The following is an 8,913-nucleotide window of genomic DNA, read 5'->3' as shown; positions in this document are numbered from 1 at the left end:
TGTTGGAAAAAAGGAATTTCAGATTACTTTTAAAAATCTCTCTGATTAAGTTTGTGTTGTTGTTGAATGATTTTTATATCTATGGCGCGTATTATATATCTGGTTTTGGGTGTTGTGGCGGGTGCGACCGAACTAAAAATTGCCACTTCTGTTTGAACTTGAGTCGCTCTGGCGCCACTACTGCAAAGGAATGAGGGCCTCTTTGGTGGTCCCGACATGACTCAATGCCCTTAATAAAACCCTAAGCGACCTTCATTTACACTTTAAGACTTTTAAAGCTAAGGAATAACCCTAGCCAATTTCAACTTATTTTTCATCATTTTTGAGGCTAAAGGTAAGCTTTTTCACTCGTCAAACCAATTTTTTAATCCGTAGAATACTATATAATGGGTTAATAACGATGTGAAAGGATTTTGTTAAGGATTCTTTATGGAAGAAATCCTAAATTGGTTACTTGGGATCATGGGTTTGATATAGGGCTCATAGAATTGTTAATATTTTTAGTAATTAGTGATTGTTTGTTTATTCCAGTGTTATTGTGAATGTGTTAGACCAAAAACATGTACAAAAAATTCAGAAAATAAATGAATATGTTTCTTAGGGTTTCAAGATTATTCGAGGTAGGTGATGTTTGTGATTCTATGTTTGTGGTGTATGCATTTTCTTAATTAATTGTTATACTTTTATATGTATGAATGTTACAATGTTTATCATACTAGTTGAAAAAGAGATAGATGAATTATGATGCAATGGAATCATGATGTAAATAAATGGTCTCGATAATATTCTTATGATTGTGATTGTGGTGTGTGTAGAATCCTGTGCCACATTCTGGCATAAAAAATTTAGATCGGATTGCCACATTTTGGAAAAACTTTGGATTGGATTGCCACGTTACGACACAACTTTGAATGATATTTCAATGTTTTGGCATAATATTTGATTAGATTTCCATGTTCCGACATAAATATGGGATCGGATTACGATGTTCTCGCATTCTAACTATTTGGGTTGGGGTTCCGTGAGAGGACCAATGATGTCATAATAAGTTTTAAATTTGATGTGGATTATTCATGTTGAAAATGTTGTATATGTTGATATATGTGTATGTGATTGTAATGTTAGTTGACTTGTTTATTTTACTCTAGTGGGATAGGCGCGTGATCTTATTACTATGTAGTATTTGTCTACTTATACTGCACTTGCTCTTATTTTTGTTGAGCACAACACATCTTCACGCGACTATTGACAGACCTCACTTACATAATCGGTAATCGTTGCTTCTAATTAAATGGTGAGCCCATTATATAGGGCTTCCATGAGCGTCTCATTCATCTATGTCCACAATTTCTAGACTTAGACATTTGTTCTAGTTAGTTGAAGAGTTCATTAGTTTAAGGATATATCCTATCTTTTTTAGACATATGATTCTTGGTAGATTTTTTTGTACATTGACTTTAAGATACATAGGAATTTCAATTTGGCATTTATTTAGTTAATTAACATGCTTTTGCCAATTAATTGTCTCATTTTTTGTTTAGTTGCTTAGTTTGGTTTGTAGTAGTTGTTCATCCACTGAAGGGTTAGTGTGGGTGACAATCACGAGGGTCTAGGTCATGAAAATTTTTGTTTGAGATTCTAGATTCATTGATCTCGATGTACTGAAACCTCTACATTATACGAGGGAGCTTTTAGTTTTCTTTGAGATGCTATATTATATTATGAAATCTCTATATTGTTTCTCTTTTCTCCTTTCATTCTATAAGTTATTTCCAATTGGTATCCATGTGATACAAATTGGTATCTAACCTCCTTTACTCTTTCGTTTGCAGATGGTTAATATAAGGTTCAACAATTTTCGTCCTGCAGCTACCATCAATGCTCCTATTGTGGATCTTGCAGTGAGAAGTTGCAGTGGAAGCACTGGTAGAGAAAGGTCTAGGGATAGAGGTGTGGGAGAGTAGTGGCTGCTAGAATCGAGGTACCGTTAACAATGCTCCGATAAATGAGATCCCGCCAGTCCATAGAGAGGAGATAGAAGAGGATATTCAGGTTGAGATGTTGAGGAGGATAGACAACAGGAAGAGGTGCCACGCTCCGAGCTACCCCCGAGACGCGGACATGGAACCTAGGACCACAAGTGATCCCAATCTGACCCTAATGGCATGCTCATGAGCATACAAAAGATAATAAATTGTTGCAGTAGGTAAATCATAATTAAAATGAAAAGATGCGGAATACCCATATTCTATAACTGATATATTTGAAAACAATGAGTTTAATACAAAAGATATATTAACTCAATACTAAGCTGTATCTAACTAAATAAGAAAATACCCTCTAAAATACACTAGAATACTGGGACAAGCCCTAGCTAAATTTAGCAAAAACTAAAACTAAATGAAACTCATGACTGTTGTCCTTGGAGAATGAGGACTCACCATAGAATCTGCTAAACAAGAGATTGGGAAATCGATCTATCCGTCATCTAGATGCTGAGAACCTGAACCTACAGCACGAGAAGATGTAGCGCAGATATGCGTCATTACTTGAAAGGTACTGAGCATGTAGGATAGAGTAAAGCTGGAATAAAACATAACTGAACAAGCATAAAAAACAAGTATAATAATTTGAATGTGATGTGCTGATTTTCGAGCTAACTGGTTGAATGGCCAATTTATAACATGTTTAAACGTAATACTGAATATACTAATAAATGGTCAATGTAGAGAGTTTGAATGATATGTGGGAGTTTCTAATAACCGATAATAAAACCACATGAGCTAAATGTGGAGTCCGATGTATACGCCCCATGAGAGGACCCAATATACCCTGCCCAAAGGTATAAAGGCATGCTGGCGTGATCACTAAACTTATTGGCCATAGAGGGGACTTACAACCTACTAGGCTAGTAGTTCTGGGACTATTGGGTACGCTAAACAATAGTCCAACAGAGTATTATGCTATTCCCAACAAATTCTTTAAATTAACTGATTATGTCTAATTTTCTGTAAATACTGGATAGCTCAAAACAGAACATGCAAACTGAGAATGCAACAATTAATCTGGTAATTATGCATTTATATCTGAGGCAAGTATATATCTGAAGTGTCTGAAATATATAACCTAGCATGTGTAATTCAAGAACTAAAGAAATACAAAGCTAGGGTTCCAAAATTCATGCGATAATCTGAGTAATAATATTATAATCTGATTTGGAACATATATTTAATAAATTTATGAAGTTATATCAATGTTCTAGAAACCCTAGGTTTAATCATGATAAGAGAATCAAGAACTCACTGACTCTAAGGACCAAATGGGTGAAAGGAACCCACAACTGAAATCCAACGTACCTGGTGATGAAATCCACGGAAAATACTTATGTTTCGGGGCTGGAACAGCTGGAGCTTGTGGCGTTCTTGAACTAGGGTTCTTGAGATTTTTTCTCCTCTCTTGCTTCTAATTTTCTATGTTTTGATTTAATTATTTGACTTGTATATGTTTTAATTATGTTTCTAGGCTTAAACTCACTAAAATCTGATGATTTAGGTCAAAATGATGTAACTTAGGGTTTAAACGGAGTGGGAAAGGTCAAAAACACCTCTAGGAAGGTTGCTGTCAGGCCTCACGACGGCCAAGACTGACGGTCCATCGTGCGCTCGACGCCCCATCGTTGGGTCCGTCATGAGGGTCTGTTCGTAAGGCCTTTACTAAAATGGACATAACTGTTTACTCGGAGGTTTAATTTTAGTAAGGTTGGTTGCTATGGAAAGATAATTCAATTATCTATCAATGGGTAAGTCATGGGAGACCTAATTCACTTTTTTCTAAGAGTTATTATCATTTTAAGTTGACCCAACTGCATTTCCCCTTAAATCGCTGCAATTGTACATCTACGCTCAGAGCTGCGGACCTTAGGTCCACCTACGAACCATGCTGGTCATCTATGGATCTTGTAAGAGAGTGATTGAAGGGAGTCTTGATCGACGACCATGGACTACGGACCGCCGTTTGACCTATGGACCAAAAGTCCGTCTGGCGTCCAAGACCTAACCAATTTTTGTAGGCTAATATTTTGATCCTATCGACTGTTGTGCAAGAAGTACCGTGGTTCAGGCTACTGTCCGTCCTTGCCACCGTTTGTAGCACCTGCAGATTCTTTTAAAAAAAAACTAATTTTGAGTCTTTTTTGGCTTTGGGGTGTTACAATAGGTAACGACACTGACTATGGTTGTTCCCCCCTCCCATCAAATGTTAGCTAAACATATTATGGTGTTGTTAAAGGGACGCTGGTCCTATAGTGCTTCCACTAACTCAAGTTCAAGCTTATTCTCCACTAGCTCACACCACACACAAGACGCGTTAAAATCTATCTTTATATGCTTTCGTCTGTGCTTTGTTGGGTCCCATTATGACCGGTAATAATCATGATATGTTGATTAAGTTCTTGAAGCATAAGATCTTGGTATTTTTTTATTTTTGAAACTGAAGGTGCTTATGAGATTATTTTAATGTTCACCAACATGAAGTTGAGTTTGCGTCCTTTAAATTTAAAGGTGAGGCAAAGCAATGGTGGAGAGATCATATGGAGTGCACATCTTCTATTTTACCTCCACTCACTTTTACCCAGTTTCATGATATTTTTACTAAAAAATATGTGCCTAGAATTTTGAGGGATCCCAAAAAAATATAAGTGCATGGACATAGATCAAGGTTGTATGTTTTTTGCTACTTATAAGGACAAGCCTTGCTTTTTCTAGATATGCTGGACAGTTTCTGACTACGGAGGAGGAGAGTTTCCTATTATTTATTTGGGATTAAATTTTGAGTAGCAAGTTAGATCTATTCATATGACTTCTGCAGGGTGGAGCTTTAATGATGTGACAGATTATGTTAAGAAATCTGAGGGGGTGAGAAGAGATGGCTAGGCTAAGGAGTTGGGTAAGAGAGCTAATAATTTCAGATATTTTTGGTGCTCACATCCTAAGGGATCCAGTCGACCAACACAGTTAGAAAATCCAATTTAGTCAGCAATGCTCGCCTCTACAGGTTAACACTCGTGGAGTCCATCTTATAATATTTAGGATAGTCAGGGACCCTCGTCTTCGACGGGTAGATGACCATCTTATAATTTTTAGGATAGTCCACCTATGAACCAAGCTGTTCATCCATAGCTCTATTCTGAGAGTGGTTGAATAGAGTCTTGATCAACGATCACGAACTACGGATCATCGTTTGACCTACAGACTGGAAGTCCGTCCGTCTTCAAATACTTAACAAATTTTTTCTTGGCTGAAATTTTTGGGAGTTTTTAATCCTATTGACAGTTGTGAAAGAGGGACAATGGTTCAGGCTACGGTCCGTCGATGCCACCGTTGGTAGCACCTGCAGATTTTTATGAAAAACTAGTTTTTGGTCTATTTTTGCTATGGGATGTAACATTATCTCCCCTTTGAAATCATTTATTCTCAGAATGAAGTTTAAACTAGCTGAAATAGAGGGAGATAAATGCAAACAGCACTACTAAACACTGCGAATTGAGTTCTAACTGAATTAAGTTCTGAGTACATGAAATTATGCTAAAAATGAAAGTACAAACTAAGGGAACATGATTATAAAATAGAATTTACGCATCAATGACTGTAAAACTTAAGAGGAACTATTACCTCAAGCTTTAGTGGAACCAGAAGAAAAAAGGTAAGGATACTTGGCTTTCATGGATGCCTATGCTTCCTAAGTAGCTACCTCTACGGATTGATTCCTAAGTAGACTTTGCTATCATTCTATCTTTCACCGCATACTCTCTAATTGCACTATAGGTTCTTGTACCCACACACTTCCTCAAGAGTGAGATGTTGAAGACGGGATGCACTACTGCTAATTTTGCTGGCAACTCTAACTCATATGCCACCTTGCCGATCCTTTTGAAGATGTTGTAAGGTCCTACATATCTAGGACTGAGCTTCCCTATCATTCCAAATCTCATCACCCTTTTCATAGGTGAGACTTGCGAAAAAACCCAATTATCAGCTTGGAACTCTAGTTCCCTTCTCCTTACATCTGCATAAGATTTCTGATGACCTTAGGTTGTCTTAAGTCTATCTCTAATGAGTTTCGCTTTCTCCATAGCATTAAGGACTCAATCTGGCCCTATCAAAGCTGTTTCACCTACTTCAAAACAACCAACAGGAGATCTATATCTGCGCCCAAATAAAGCCTCATAAGGGGTAATGTGAATGCTGGAATGGTAGCTATTATTGAAGGAAGACTCAATAAGAAGAAGGTGATCATTCCAACTACCTTTTAAATTGATCACACAATATCTTAACATATCCTCTAAGGCCTGAATAGTACGCTCTGCCTGCCCATCCGTCTGTGAATAAAATGTTGTACTAAGGTTAATTTAAGTACCAAGACCTTTTTGAAATGACTTCCTGAAATGAGAGGTAAACTGAGGACCTCTATCTTAGATGATAGACAAATGAACTCCATGAAACCTCACAATTTCAGTCAGGTAAAGCTTGGCATAGTCATCTGCCGAATATGTAGTCTTGACCGCCAAAATGCGAGAAGACTTAGTCATCCTATCAACTATCACCCAAATAGAGTCATTCTGTCAGCGAGTACGAGGTAACCCTGTGATGGAATCCATATTGATCACATCCAACTTCCAAGTAGGAATATCGATTTCTTGAGTAATGCCTCCTGGTTTCTGATGTTCTACCTTGACTTGCTAGAAATTTGGGCACTTACTCACAAATTCTGCTATATCCCTCTTTATGACATTACATCAATAGACTTCCCACAGATCATGGTACATCTTAGTGTCACCTGGATGAATAGAATACCTGGAGTTATGAGCTTCTGCAAGAATATGCTGCCTCAACTCTCCCACATCAGGAACACACAATCTACCTTGCTAGCAAAGTACAAAATCTCCCCTTTGGGAGAAAACCTCCACTCTCTGATTAGTGACTCCACCCTTTAGTTCAAGAAAGATCTCCCTTTTGGGAGAAAACCTCCACTCTCTGATTAGTGACTGCACCCTTTAGTTCAAGCAGGATCGGATCACTCTCTTGCTTTTCCTTAAGCTCAACTACAAAATACGATTCTGCCTCATTCTGAACCATTAAATCGCTGTCTGATATGCTCATAAGGCGAACTCCCTAGTGAGCAAGCCTGTGACATCCTTCACTAGCTCCTTTCTTTTTTCTTCACCATGGGCTACACTACCCATAGATGATCTACTAAGAGCATCATCCACTACATTCGTCTTTCTAGGATGATAACGCACACTCATATCATAATCCTGAAGGAACTCAAGGCATCACCTCTGGTGAAGATTCAACTCTTTCTGGGTGAACACATAATAAAGGATATTATGATCGGTGAACACATCTAGATGAACATAATACAAGTAGTGTCTCCATATCTTGAGTGAAAACACCACTGTTTCAAGCTCGAGGTCATGAGTTTGATAGTTCTTCTCATGAACCTTATGCTTTCTAAAGGCATAAGATATAACTTTATCTCTTTGCATCAAAGCACAACCCAGGCAAACTAATGATACATCGCAATAGATCACATATCCATCTTAACACTCTGGTAGTGCCAAGACAGGAGCTGTAGTCAATCTACTATTCAATTCTGTGAAGCTTTTCTTACAATCATCTGACCATTGGAACTTGACCATCTTTTAAGTCAACCTAGTCAATAGTGAGGCTATGAATGAAATCCTTCCACGAACCTTCTGTAATAACCTGCTAGACCTAAGAAACTTCTGAATCTTTAGAAAAGACAGCTCTAGGCCATTGTTTCACTACTTTTATCTTCTGCGAATCCACTCGGATACCTTTGCTAGATACAATGTGACCAATCCTTACATAGAATGATAGCAAAGTCTACCATTTCTAAATCTACAAGATCTGATGAGGTGACTTTTTGCGATATTGCCACAGGGTAATTTGTGTATACCCGTCTAGTTATAACTGGGTCACCGTATGTAGTAGAGACTGAGAGAGGTTCTGAGAGATGTTTTTGCACTAACACTGAATTGGTATGGTATATTGAGTTACAAAAGACATATTCATGGTTGTTGTCTTTCAACTGATTAAACCATATGTGGGTCATATCCATGAGTTTGTAGGATGCCAATCTCACCTATCACTACCAGTTATTAACCTCATACCAAATATTTTCTTGACCTCATCAATGAACTTCTGTGGGTCCTTACAAATATGCGACCCTAAAACATTGACGGATTCATCCTAACAAAATAATAATCTTTGGCTGCCATTGATAGATCATTTCTATTATTAGGAACTACAACCTGCTGATTGTTTTGGTTGGTCATACTCCAAGCCAAAAGCTGAATTAGCTTTCTGAAATTCTGCATTTTGATTTTCCTTATATAGTACTAGAGGAACTGCGTTAGCATTGCATGCATTAGCATATCATGACTAAGCTCTACGAGAAGGCATGATTTAAAACGTAGAACGTCAAGTTTTATTGGAATAAGATCATACCTTATGCACAATAAGAGTAACAAGAAAGTGATTTTTTTCCTAAAACACTTCATAGCCTCCCTAACATTAGATGTGGTTCACTTTACACCCATGAAAAGAACTCTACTTAGTGTGGCTTTTTCTGACATCATAGGACTCTTGAACCTAGTGCTATGATACTAAGTTTTGTCACGCCCCGAGCTACCCCCGAGACGCGGAGACGAAGCCTAGGACCACAAGTGATCCCAAGCTAACCCTACTGGCATAATAATGAGCATACAAAAGATAATAAAATGTTGCTGAAGATAAATCGTACTTAATATGAAAAGATGGGGAATACCCATATTCTATAACTGAGATATTTAAAAACAATGAGTTTAATACAAAAGAAATATGAACTCAATAC

This window comes from Solanum lycopersicum, chromosome 1 (genome assembly GCF_036512215.1).
Source record: "Solanum lycopersicum chromosome 1, SLM_r2.1".
Taxonomy (NCBI): domain Eukaryota; kingdom Viridiplantae; phylum Streptophyta; class Magnoliopsida; order Solanales; family Solanaceae; genus Solanum; species Solanum lycopersicum.
Note: the sequence above shows the minus strand (reverse complement) of the source record.